This window comes from Natator depressus, chromosome 1 (genome assembly GCF_965152275.1).
Source record: "Natator depressus isolate rNatDep1 chromosome 1, rNatDep2.hap1, whole genome shotgun sequence".
Classification (NCBI taxonomy): Eukaryota; Metazoa; Chordata; order Testudines; family Cheloniidae; genus Natator; species Natator depressus.
In genome coordinates this window covers 227,605,746-227,619,562 of record NC_134234.1, presented here as the reverse complement: position 1 = coordinate 227,619,562, position 13,817 = coordinate 227,605,746, and the positions used below count along the sequence as shown (strand labels likewise).

Sequence of the window (13,817 nt, the reverse complement as noted above, 5' to 3'; positions counted from 1 at the left end):
AAAAGAGACTTTCTTAGATGTGATCCCATGAGATGGGCTCCCACATGGTGCTTCTGAGCTCACAAGGCTTAATGATCAACACACACCACTACACACCCCTACATGGACACTGCTTGTTGAATACTTGACAGAGCACAGCCATCGAGGGGCTCTTGACTTGTACACATCTGACTTGTGCCCAGATAGTGTTTTCTCCCCAAGAAATATGAGATTTTTAAGAAAAGCTGCCTGCAATATCATGCTTCCACAATTCCAAGATGGAAATGTTGCCTGTGGTGATCATTAGGTAGTTTGTTTAAGAGATTATCTTTTGAACACTCTTTAACATTCCACTCTAAACATTCTGCACAAAATTGACCTGCTTGTGCAGCATTTAAAAAAAATAAGGAACAAAGACTCTGTCCTGTCCAGACCCATTCCAAACATATTTCACCATTGCCTCTGGCAGTGAATTTCCAAACCATGTTTCTCAATAACTCCATCCTGTACACCACCATCGCATAAAGCAATTGTTGGCTGGCTTTTTGTTCTCTCTGACAGGATCAAAGTAATCACACGTAGACTGTCAAAATTTTAGATTGATAGAAAGTTTATTTAAAGCAAAGCTCTATGAGCCAAAAAAAAAAAATCACATTTAAAAAATGTAAGTCATACTAAGCCAAGGAGGTCTGTGAAAGAATTATTGCTTTTTATGGAAAAAAATGCTAAAAAATTTATTTGCTGAGTTTTCACTGTAATAAGATGAAAAAGCTGCTTCCTTTTTTTCTTTATTACAGTATGGTGAATTTTAACAAATTAAATTTTCATTAAATCAAAAAGGTTTTATACTAATTGTGGTAGCAAGTTTTTCATTTGTTTGACACCTAATATCAGATGTTTCTGTGAAAGCTTCAATTAAAGTCCTGGTTCTTCTTTACATTGGCCAGTCTGTGAAATTCTTGATTTAAGTAACATCATATGTCACTCGTTTCAGGGCAACTCCGGATTCAAGTATCTTTTAATGAATAGCTGTAAAATATATTCAGAAGGAACTTGCATCAATTCACACCAGCTAAGGATTCTATTATTCATAAAATAAACGGTAGTTTGCATTGTAGTAATGGGGACATTTTAAACAACTTGTAGGAATGCTTGTGTTCTCTCTCTTTTCGCTTGTGTTGTATAATGTGGTGTTGTACAAGAGAGCTTGAAATGTCGTTCTTGCACAATAACTTCTCCCTCTAATGTCAAACTGAAAATCTAAAGTCAGATACAAATGCATCCTCTATTTATTTTCAAATACAAAGAAGTTAAAAAGTAGCCTCTGTTTATATTCAGCTCAGCTATTTGTTGCAGCAGAATAAGAAAATGTAAAACAGAGTAAAAAATGACTAATCATCTCGTTTGGCTATGTAGCTGTTGTGGGGGGGCTGCTTCCTCAGCTGGCATACCCTTAATGCTCCATACAAGAGAAACATTCCAATAAAATGAAATTTGAGTCAGCAGCTCCAGGCCTCTGCTCGCAACCCTTGGCTGCTTACTAAAAGCACATTTAAAAAAAAATCTCTGGAAAAAAAATGATAAATTGTCATTTCAACATTTTCAAATGATTTTTTCATTTGGTTCATCTTTTCATTTAGAATTTTACTGCGATTTAATTTTTTTTTAAAATGTAGAGTTATCAAGTTGTAGAATTTAAGGCCAGAAGGGACCTCCAGTGCCTCTAGGCTGACCTGTGTAACACAGGCCACCAACACCACTAAACCCAACAACATCTATGCCAAACCCAACAACCGAAATTAGACCAAGGGATTACAGCCCATAGGAGACTGCACTAGTATGTGTCATAGGTACAGAGTAGGAAGGCCTGAGGTGCACCAGTGCTCAAGGCCTCTGCAGTGGCAGGGAAATGATTAAATGAGACAGACATAGATAATCCTTGTAAGCACCCAAGCCCCCAAACTGCTGAAGAAGGCAAAGAGGGTAAAACAAAACAGAAAACAAAACAAAACATTTTGTTTTGGGCCAAAAAAAAAAAAAATGTTGCATTTGACTCAAAAAAAATTTTTTTTTAGTTTGGATTTACAAAAAAAAACCAACAACACGCCCCTCCCCCCCAACTCATTTAAAATAAGCCAAAACAATTTTTAAAAATGGTTCAGTTCAGCCACTGAATCATCATTCATACAGCTCTACTCAGCAAGCATCTGCACTTAGCAGAGTTAATACTCTGCAAACCTGGCACAGTTCCTGTTCGCAAGCTGTTTTCGCTATGAGATACGTGCTGCAGTTTCCTTCCCAGGGAAGAACTCTTCTCTCAAAAATAGACCCAGCTCTGCAGGGATCAGAACTCATCTCAGGGCAGTCTCACTCCGAGCATGCTGACACAAGAAATATGTTCTATTTGCAGGTCTGGGAGATGTTACATGTTCCAACCTTTACTCTCCCTCTCTGTGTCGCTCATTCTGCATTCCTTCCCTCTTCTGGATCATCATGGGTAAAATCTAAATCTCTTCATTACACTGTGTTCAGTACACTCTGCCAAGGTAAAAACACATGCTATAAAAACAAACCTATGAATTACGCTATGCCATTACCTCAGTTTTGTTTCTCTGTTCGATCCATCTTTGCTACGAGAAAAGCAGTCATATCTTTATTATTTGTTTTTGTTTGGCAATGTCCTGCAATGTCAGTTTGGATTAGTAATTCCATACAGTGCACTAACGCTGATGCCCAGTCTGGGAGATAGAGCTGGGACAGTGGCAACAAGAAAGCCAGGCTAGCAACAGCTTTGACACCAGCAGAAAGGGTCACTGACTGTGTGGCAGAGGTTCCAATGCAAGATGTAGGAGCCACAACTTTGAAGGAGGCACAGCTGAAGCTCTGGAAGGAAGAAAGCCTGTTATGTCTTCCAGAAAAGGCATATGACAGACCCAGGCATATGACAATACAGAGAAGACTGGCCTGACTTGCAAGGCTACTGGTTAGACACCAAAGGACAGAGGAGAGCATGAGCCATAACAATCAACTAATAGACCTGAGGGGATTCTGAAGGCTTTACATTGCAGCAAGAACGTGGGGCAAGATCTCAGCAAGATCTCAGTAGATAGTTGTGGGCAATTGTTCCTCTTCTGTAAGGGCTATCAAGTGTGGCGTGTCACAAGGTGCCATTCCTGTTCAATGTGTACTTGGGGGTGTTAGGAGAGTTAATAAAGTGGCATGGAATGTGGCATTTTCAATATGCTAAGGACACCCAACGGTATGCCCCTATCTTGTCCAATTCAGATAATGTAGTTCGGCTCTTCAGTGCCCACTTGAGACTGAAGGAAAGCGTGCTGGGTGAAGCTCAGGCCAGATAAGACTGAGGTGTTGATGAGAGCAGAGAAGGCGGCAGCAGAGGGAGTGCAGCCGTTCAGCTGCTGCTAGATGTTTAGATCACAGGAGTAACCCAATCCGCTTTTTACCCTCTGTGCCTGGTTAGGAAGTTGAAACCTTTCCTTTCAAATGTGGCACTGGCACAGTTATTTATACCTTTGTTCCCTCAAGGCAATGACATCAGAGACAGAAGCTGGTGCAGAATGCAGCAGCTCACTTACTGACTATTTCATTGAGAGTACATGAAACCAGTGCTCCAGGATCTGAACTGGCTGTGTATTGGTCCGCTAGTGGTGATTAAGGTGTTGGTCATGATCTTTAAAGCCCTAAGTGACCTGGGACCTGCCTACCTGAGAGAATGCCTCTCTTCCCACACCATACTGCCCCAGCTGTGGCCAGCAGCTGCCCTCCAGTTGGATTCCTCTTGATATCTCAGAGAGGAGTCTCAGCCTCTGGAACTTCCCCGTTGGGCTGAAACAGCCACAATTGATGCCCTTTTAGGCCTGCTGTAAAGGACACTTACTTGACAGGGCTTTTGAGGAATATTAAGGGGATGTTCCTGGAGGAGGGGCTGTGGGAAAGATGGTGCTGAAGGGGCTGTTTTGATTATTGGTGGAGGTAATTCATTTTTTCTGTATAACTACTATTTGCTGCTGGGTCATCATTTGTAACCTTCATTAATTGGTAGGGCACCAAGAACTTTTTTATGAACATTTTAAAATTGTTATTAAAGGTACAAGTTGTCAGTGCAGCCCTCAGCCCATCAGGCTTTGGCCCCTTTGATCTAAGAGGACCAAATATTTCCCCCCACCAGCATTAGCTCTGTTTACAGCAATCAGATCCAGTACCTCCTATTTGGTCCATGCTGGAGCTCTTTTGCAATTCTGGGACTGAATGGTCACCGCTGCTGCTGAGCTCGCCACGCTGGCCAAACAGGAAATGAAATTCAAAAGTTCCCGATGCTTTTCCTGTATACCTGGCTAGTGCATCTGAGTTGAAAGTGCTGTCCAGAGCAGTCACAATGGAGCACTCTGGTATAGCTTCCAGAGGCCAATACCATTGAGTTGCGTCCACATTACCCCAAATTCGACCTGGTGATGTCGAGTTCAGCGCTAATCCCCTCATCGGGGAGGAGTACAGAAATCGATTTTACGAGCCCTTCAAGTTGACAAAAATGGATTCATCACGTGGACGGGTGCAGGGTTAAATTGAACTAACGCTGCTAAATTCAACCTAAACTCATAGTGTAGACCAGGGCTGAGTAACAACTTGGTAAAAGCTTTAACACCAGGGGGAGTAGGCAGCTTCAGTAGAGGAAGACATAATTTCCAACTTCAGACACCTCAAAAGCAATAGCAATAGCGTCCAGAATTTTAGCTTTCTCTGTAACTGTGGATGATTTAACCAGTGATGGGCAAACTTTTCTTGCCTAATTCTATACTCACTTCAACATCATGGGTTCAAAAACCCAGCTCTGACTCAAATGAGACTAGGTTAACATCCCACTTAGGAAACACTGAAAAGAGAGCAGAAACGAGGGAGAGCAAAAGTCGAAGAGAACAAACAATATGGAGCCAGATCTTCAGCCCAGACTAAATCCTCCACCAGTACAAAGGGGATTTAAGGCTGCCCTAACACAGCAATTAGGAATTCCCCTGTTACAGGGGAACTTGCTGGCAATGTAACACCAACTACATATAAGGACAGTCTGGGGTGGACTGGAGTGCAGCCAGAGCATGCAGTGTTCCAGCAACCTTGGGTCAGCAGAATGGTCCCTATGGGACTGGTCTATGCAATGGAAATTAGAACAGCCCAGTGGTTATTCTAACTTGTGTTAGAGACAAGTCTGGCCCCAGGATCATGGGTGATGGTCAGGTGACTTAGAGCCGTGTTCACAGTCAGTGCACCTGAGGCTAGTACCCACAGTACAGATATGTGTACGGCACCGGTACATGCCAGACTATCTTTTGGTGGTTATTCTATCATTTATACATATTATGAGTTTCAGTGTTTAAAGTAGTGGGGAAAATAGTGAGGGAGCAACTCTGGTAAGACATAATCTGGGAGCAGCTGCTTTGGTAAAACAGTATGTAAAGTGAGCACCTCAGCAACCTGGCTCCACTTCTCACCCCACCTCTCTGACCCCTCAGTGACCCAGCTCCTTTTGAAATATTTTTTTAAACTGGGCCTGAGCTCGCTTGCGATGCCCTCTCTCTCACACACACATGAAGCACTGAGAAAGTAGCTTTAAAGATAATGCCATATTCCTTATTCTAATAAAGTTCCATGTTCAGCGTTCGAGGAAAGCTCTTCCAGTGACTTTACCATAGTCCCATGACAGTGAGCTCTTGGATGAATGAGTCTGAAGTGGAAGATTCTTTGCCTGAAATCCAGCAACACATTGGTTGCTTAGAGTCAACCAACAAATAAAGTCATTAAATCAGTGGGCTCAGAATAAACGGTGTTACAACTATCAAAAAGAATGTCATTATACTTTCTGGTGAGTTGGATTATCACAGCCAGTGCTGCTCCCTCACTATTTTCCAGGCTACTTTAGGATTATTCTGAGCTATCACAGATGACCTGCTGCAAATTCCTGGAGTCAATTCAGGATGAAGGTACCTTGGATGCATTAACATCCCCTCCATTTTGCAAGTACAACACAATATAGGAAACAAATGCTCCCTGAACTGGTGGATGTTGGTTTTTACATTAAGATGAATTGTTCATAGGGGAATGTCTACTTTTTTCTCTGTATCACGTTTTACTAAATTGTCTTGTGTGTCTCTGCATTCAGGTTCCCCTTATTAAAATTCCACTCCCACAGGCCATGCCTGCTCATTGCTTCACAGGGAGGGATAATCCTTTGAGGCCAGTAGAGCCATACTTGCTTGTTAGCTTCAGAATGTAATGTGTTCACCTCAATGGTTTTCTCTGTGTGCAGGGTATGCTAAGTTTCATTTTATTTGCAGAGTGTGGCAAACATTCCTTCTCTGCATGGGGACTATGGCAGGCTGCCGGCTACATCCTGTGTGGAGGAGACTGCTTCTGTACAGTTGCTGCATATGTGGTACAACTGGTGCCATTGTGCAGTCCCAGAAAAGTATGTCTTTTCCTTTGTATCACTGTCTTCATTCTGTACCTAGTACACTCCTTTCAATTCTACACTAATCTGTATAGCTGGTTTGTGGGCTTTCACCTGCTGCTTTGTCAATGGTGTGACCGGCTGCCTTTGAAATACATTGTATGTTGGATTTCAACCTATGTGTACAGCAGGCTTGGGATTTTCACATTAAACAAGAAGAAGCCTCCTTTGTTGTTTTAGTCCATATTCAGTACAGGACTGTTCTCCTAATCAAAATCTACTGCAAGCTTCTGATTCATATAGATGTCCACTTTCAGCTGGGAGAATGGGTGCTCAGATAGGCTTCTTTCCGTTCCCATCGCTTGAACCTGCTCAGTTCTTAACTTTAGCATAACAATATTTTCCACCAAGCCATACACCTATTAGTCCTACTTTCTTATTTATATATTCATATTAAGTGATCACCACTCAATAGAACTCTCTCTCGAGTTTGCCATGTGGGCGTTCCCATTCACCATTCTGAGTTACTGGGACTGAAGTAAAAATGCTGCCAATGGACAACACTGGTCTGTTTCCATCTCTAAGAGACATGTAGACCGAATTAATAAATGTCTGAGATATTAAGACCAGAAGGCACTATTGTGATCATCTAGTCCGGCCTCTTGCTTAGCACAGGCCATAGAACTTCACCCAGCAATTTCTGCATTAAGCCCAAACTTCTGTTTGAGCCCTAACATAGTTTTTGGAAAGATATCCAGCCTTGATGTAAAGAATCTACAATCTCTCAAGGTAAATTCTTCCAATATAAAAAAATTGCACTGTCTTTCTAGTCTCAGTTAGTCTAGAATCTTAATTTTTTAAGGCGAGAAGGAACTATTACGTCATATAGTCAGACCTCCAGTTTAACTCAGGCCACAGAACTTCATCCAGTTACTCCGTACTGAGCCCAATAACTTTTCTCAAAACATTTCTAGTTAACTAAAGCACATCTAGCTTCAGCATCTAAGCAGGAATCACCGGACCTCGTTACCTCTTTCTGCTAGATTAAAGAGGCATCTACTATCAGAAGTGTTTTCCCCTTATTAAGTATTTGGGGACTGTGATTAAGTCACCTTTTAACCTCTCTCTTGAATAAACTAAGTAGATTGATTTTATTAAGTCTCTCACTATAAGGTATCCTTCTAGACCTCAGATCATTCTTCTAGATTTTTTTCCTGAACCCTTTCCAGTTTTTCAACACCTTAACTGAAATGTGAATGCCAGAACTGGACACACTATTTCAGTAATAGTTTCACTAATGCCATATACAAAGAAAATACCTCTTTCTACTCCTGCTTGATATAGGCCTTCCTTATGCATCATCTTGGCCCTCTCCGTTACAACATCTCACTGGGAGCTCATTATAACTTTCATTATAATCTCACAGAGAATTTACCTTCCAGTAACAAGTAACACGCTGGGGAACCCAGTTAACCCCATCATGGCCACTTTACTATAATCTTGATGCTTTTCTCTGTGTGCTGAGTATGCTAAACTTCATTTTATTGGCGGAGTGTGGACAACTTCTTTTCTTTGTATAAGGACTATGGCAAGCTTCAGGCTGCATCCTTCATGGATGAGATAGTTTTTGTACACTGCTTGCACATGTGGCATGAGACATTCCATTGTGCTCCCAGAAAATATATTTTCCTTTGTTTTCATGCTGTGCTCCTTTTACTTTTATTTCTGTATAGCTGATCTGTTGGCCTTCCTCTGCTGCTTCATGAATGGTGCGATCGGGTGCCTTTGGCATCCATTGTGTGTTGGATTTCATCTGGACTGTGCAGCATGGCAGGTTTGGGGTTTTTACATTAAACAAGACTAAGCCTCCTGTTTTGTTTTCATCCGTATCTGGCACAGGAGTGCTCTACAATTCAACATCTGGCACAAGCTTCTGACTTACACAGATTTCCACTGTCTGATGGGAGATTTCTACTTTCTGGAGGTTCCTGATAAGCCTCCTTGCCCTCAGCTGTTTAGTGCTTAACTTGCATCACAATATTTTCCACCAATCCATGCCCCTACTAGTGGGGGTGGCAACGGACATCCTTCTTGTGGACCCCTGTTGCAGACTGCATTTCATGGAGCATGATTTCCCCAGTCATGCTTTCTAGCTCTTCTACTACTCTTAGTTTGCCTCGGGTGGCACAGGCCTGGCTAGCTGACAAACCAGAATCACCTGCTGTCTGTGGGGAAGTGGTGCAGGTTTTTGCTGCTATGAACTGCACACTAAACATTACTCCATCTGCAACCCAGAACAAACTCCCTCATAGAATGATGGACTCAGGATTTTTGGACCTTCATGCACAATATAGAGTTGATGTTTGGAACATACCCTAAAAACTATTGGTGCTCCTACCTTCTTGCCATGTGAATTGAACCAATACAACATTTTAATGGCAGGACTGCACAAGACCCATTGGAGTAGTGCGGGTTAAATGATTATTAACGGCTCTTATTATCTGTGGCGAAGCCCCAGTGGGGAGGGTGGCAGCTGCGTCAGCTTCGGTAGTGTTGTCTTGGCCTTGTCAAGGAAAGCTTGTAAAACCCTCATAGACAATACATGAGCCATGTGTGATGTCATCACCAGAGTATCCACTCATGACGACATTACCATTGTGCTATGCAATGCCAACACCATGCTGGGAGCTGATGTTAGAACAGCTTGGCCAGAAAGCATCAGGCATTTCTTTATGGAAGCAACCGTAAACAATAATAGTAAGTGATTGCTTGTGCTTTGTGCTGCAACCAGACTCCATGTTTCTGACCCCAATTTCCAACAGCAGAACATAAATATGTGGCTGTAGTATTCGAATGATGGACGAACCCACAAAGCTGTAGAGCACATTCTCATATCCAGTCCATGGAGAAGCTGTATAAACACTGCTGGGTGTTCAGGGGTGCTGAAGTTGGCAATATTGACCATGGGTTGCTCGTGGCCACAGTGAAACTGTGGTTGAAGGCTACCCAAAGGAAGCCTTCCGTTAGTCGTTGAGACTTCCATTCTGACAGCAGCATCTGTCAGTTTCTATAATACAGGCTGAAACCTACAACCTATTTGAAGCTCTAGCCCTTGCTGATGAAAGCCTTGAACACAAGGCAATCAACAACTTGTGGGACCGTTTCCAGGCTTCTATTATGGACGTCACCAGCAAAGTGCTGGGGAAAACATGCCCCAGCCCTAAACATCAATAGATCAGTCAACAGATCCTGGACATCATAGAAAAATGTGTGTGGCTTGCTTAAACAGGAACACCCAAGAATACTGACACCTCAATGCCTTGTGTAACACAGCTTTAAAGCAGGACCATGAGCTGTTTTGGGCAAATAAGTCTCAATTGATGGAAGCTGCTTTATCCAGAAACAACTATGGCACTATCTGTAAAGAATTGTGCACCTTAAAAGCTGGTCCAAGGAATAGATCTTCACTCATCAATGATAGACATAGTAACATACTGAACACCAAAGCAGAATGTCCATTCAGAACTGCAGATCCTCAGCTCCAGGAGGATGTGAAGAGTCCAGTGACTGCCCATCCATGTAATGTAGAGGATGTCATTCTCAAGGATGTTTGAAGAACAGCTTATAAACTCAAGAATAGCCATACTGCCAGGATTTGTGGTAAAGCTGCCGAGATGATCAAGCATCGTGGGGATTCCATCTTGTAGTGACTGACCCATATTATCACCAAAGTGTGTATTCATGAGAAACTACCCAACAACTGGCACCATGGGATTATTGTGTTGTGTTCCAATCACAGCAGCATCACTTTGCTTTTCATTCCAAGCAAACTGTTACACTGGTTCTTCTTGAGTGTGTCAAGCCTACCATAAGGAATCTACACCATCTAGGGGGTCACCAAGTTTACATCCAGCCAATCAACCATGGAGCAGCTTTTTACCATTAGACAAACTATTGAAAAAGGAGTTTTGGCATAGGAAGGATAAGGTGTATATAACATTTATTGATTTAAAAGCTTCCTTTGATTCTGTTGATTATTACTCTCTTTGGCTCTGCCTGCAAGCTGCTGGAGTGACTGGCAATCTCCTCTGGTGCCTCATAGAAATGTACCATCAAAGTGAGAGCTGGGTCCACTTAGGTGCTAGAATGTCTAACTGGTTTGAGCACAACAGAGGCATCCATAAAGGATGTGTGGGTTCAACACCATTATTGACCAAAAGTTGAAAGCCATCACTAGCCACATACTGGAAGTGATGCTGCATGACTTTTGCATAACACACCTGGAATGGGCAGATGACACAGCTATATTCACTCCCTCACAAGCCAATCACAAGCCAATGAACTGAATTTATGGATGAAGCAAGTAAGCTTGGTCTTCAAGTCAACTGAAAGAACATCAAACTGATGAAGTGGCTGATGAACAGATGTCTAGCCCACCCATTGTAATCAATGGACAAGAAGTTAAATTCATCAATGTATTTGAGTATTTTGGCTCCATTGTCACCAAGGAGGGAGGTTGCCTTGCTGACATGAACCATTGAATTGGCAAGGCTATAGGTGTTATGCACACTATTTGGAAGCTTCTGTGGACTCAACATCACATATCAACTCAGATTAAGATGCGCAGCTATCAAGTAGTAGTGGCTTCTGTCCTTTTGTTTGGCTCTAAAACCTGGGCCACCACAGTGACACAAATGTGCCAGCTGGCATGAAACAACAACGACATATTGAAGTCACATGGTGGCGTCATCATGTTATGAATGAGGATGTTAGGCACTGGACTAACATACCTTCATTGTCTACCCAAGTGTCTTAACATCAGTTCAGGTGGCTTGGCCGTCTGTTCCATATGCCAGAGTCCATACCAACCCACCAATTTTAAGTGTTTGATCCAACAAAAGATGGATGGAGATGATCTCATGGGTGGCCCCCACACATGCTAGATGGATGTTGTGACTGCCAGTCTCACTCGCCTCAGCTTTAATATAGAGCAGGCTGCAACACTGGCAGAAAACTGGGCATGCTAGAAAGAGGTGACTGAAGTGTGTACTTTATGCCTTACAAGCAGAAGAATGAATGAGCAAATGAGTGAATGAATTAATGAATGAATACCGCTCTTAGTGGGTTTTCCTGTTTTCATGTTTATATTTTCAATTAATTGGGCACCAATCCAGTAGAACTTTCCTTAGTTTACCACTCAGGGACTTCCAGTCACCATTTTGGATTACTAGAGCTGAGGTAAAAATGCTAACAGAGTTGCAACACTGGTCTGTTTCTATCTCTGAGAGCCATATAAAACTAATTTATAAATATGCATCATAGAAGGGTTCAACTTTCTCAGGAGGACAGGCAGGGGAAAAAAGGGAGGCGGTGTTGCCTTGTATATCAATGTATATACTTGGACTGAGTTTGAGATAGAAGTGGGAGGCAGACCTGTTGAAAGTCTCTGGGCAAGAATAAAAGGGGCAGAAAACAATGGTGATGTCACGGTAGAGGTCTACTATAGACCACCTAATCTGGAAGAAGAAATGGATGAGGCTTTTTTTAAACAACTAACAAAAATAATTTGAAGCACAGGACTTGGTGGTGATGGGGGACTTCAACTACCCAGACATCTGTTGGGAAAACAATACAGCAGGGCAAAGATTATCCAATTGGAGACAACTTTTTATTACAGAAGATGAAGAACATGATTAGGGGAGAGACTATACTGGATTTGATTCTGACAAAGAGGGAGGAACTAGTTGAGAATCTGAAGGTGGAAAGCATCTTGGGTGAGGGTGATCATGAAATCATAGTGTTCATTATTCTAAGGCATGGTAGGGGGGAAAACAGCAGAATAAAGACTATGGACTTCAAGAAGGCAGAAGTTATCAAACTCAGGGAATTGGTAAGTAAGATCCCATGAGAAGTAAGTCTAAAGAGGAAAAGAGTTCAGGAGAGTTGGCAGTTTTTTAAAGGGCATCAGAGAAAATTATCCCAACACATAGGAAAGATAGGAAGTGTTGTAAGGGACCACCCTGACTTAACCAGGAGATCTTGAACGACTTGCAACTCAAAAAAAAAAAAAAGTCCTACAAAAAGTGGAAATTGGGTCAAATTACGAAGGATGAATTATAAAAAATACCCCAAACACCACAGGCATGTAGGGGCAAAATTAGAAAGGCCAAGGCATAAAATGAGATTAAACTAACTAGGGACATAAAGGGTAGCCAGAAAACACTTTACAAATCAATTAGACCAGGAGTCTCAAACTCAATTTACCTTAGGGCCAGTGCCAGTCCTCAAATCCTCCCAGAGGGCCAATGTCACCGAAGATGGTGTTCAGAAAATAAAACGGTTTATATTGTATTTTTTATTTTGAATTTCTTAGAAATAATAAAACTGTCATACAACTTCTTTGCCTGCCAGAGAGTTTTTAGTGTTTGCCAGACACCTGGCAACGCTTCAGTTCTGTCAGTTTGTTAATTTTTGGCCTCGGTGACTAAGCAGTTGAAACCTTCAGGAGTGCAGCAAGGTGTGCATCAGATAGTTGTATTTGGTATTTTGACCTGTTTATATTCATTGTGGAAAAAATTGATGGTTCCTCCATGGCTGACTCTGCCCGGCAACTAATGATGCTGCCTCTATGGCTGACTCTGCCCGGCAACTAGTGATGATATTTCTGTCCCTCTCCCCCAGCTAATGGGAGCTGCGGGGGCCAGTGCCTGCAGCAAAGATTGCTGACAGCGTGTCTGCATGCATCTCTCCTCTGCAGGCCGCAGTGGGGAGGTTCTCGGGCCGCAGATGGCCCACGGGCTGGGACTTTGAGACCACCGAATCAGAAGGAAGAGAAAGACCAAAGACAGGGTAGGCCCATTACTCAATGAGGAGGGAAAGACAATAGCAGAAAACTCAGCAATGGCCAAAGTGGTAAATGCCTTTTTTATTTCAATGTTCACCAAAAAGGTTAGCGGTGATCAGATGACTAACACAGTGAACATCAGTGTAAATGGGGTAGGATCTGAAGCTAAGATAGAAAAAAGCAAGTTAATTACTTAGACAAGTTAGATGTCTTTAAGTTGGAAGGGCCTGACTAAATATATCCTACAATACTTAACTATCTGAAGAGATCTCTGAGCCATTAATGATTACCTTTGAGAAATCATGGAGGACGGGAGAGCTTCCGGAGGATTGGAAAAGACAAATATAACACCTATTTATAAAAGGGGGTATAAGGTCAACCCAGGGAATTATAGATCAGTCAGCTTAAGTCCGGTACCCAAAAAGATAATGGAGCAAATAAACAACCAACCAATTTGTAAGCACCTAAACAATGATAATGTGATAAGTAACAGTCAACATGGATTTGTCAAGCACAAATTGTATCAAGCCAACC

The 13,817-nt window shown here is 42.2% G+C and overlaps 1 protein-coding gene across 1 annotated transcript in view; it reads right to left on the bottom strand.

Moving 5' to 3' along the window:
* Nucleotides 1–2,096: 2,096 nt before the first annotated feature.
* A4GALT (alpha 1,4-galactosyltransferase (P1PK blood group)) overlaps nucleotides 2,097–13,817 on the bottom strand; it is a 76,423-nt gene continuing 64,702 nt past the window's right edge. Inside the window, exon 2 of the transcript XR_012636081.1 lies at nucleotides 2,097–2,517. The gene's annotated coding sequence lies outside the window, so the exon portion shown is untranslated. The remainder of the gene's footprint in view (nucleotides 2,518–13,817) is intronic.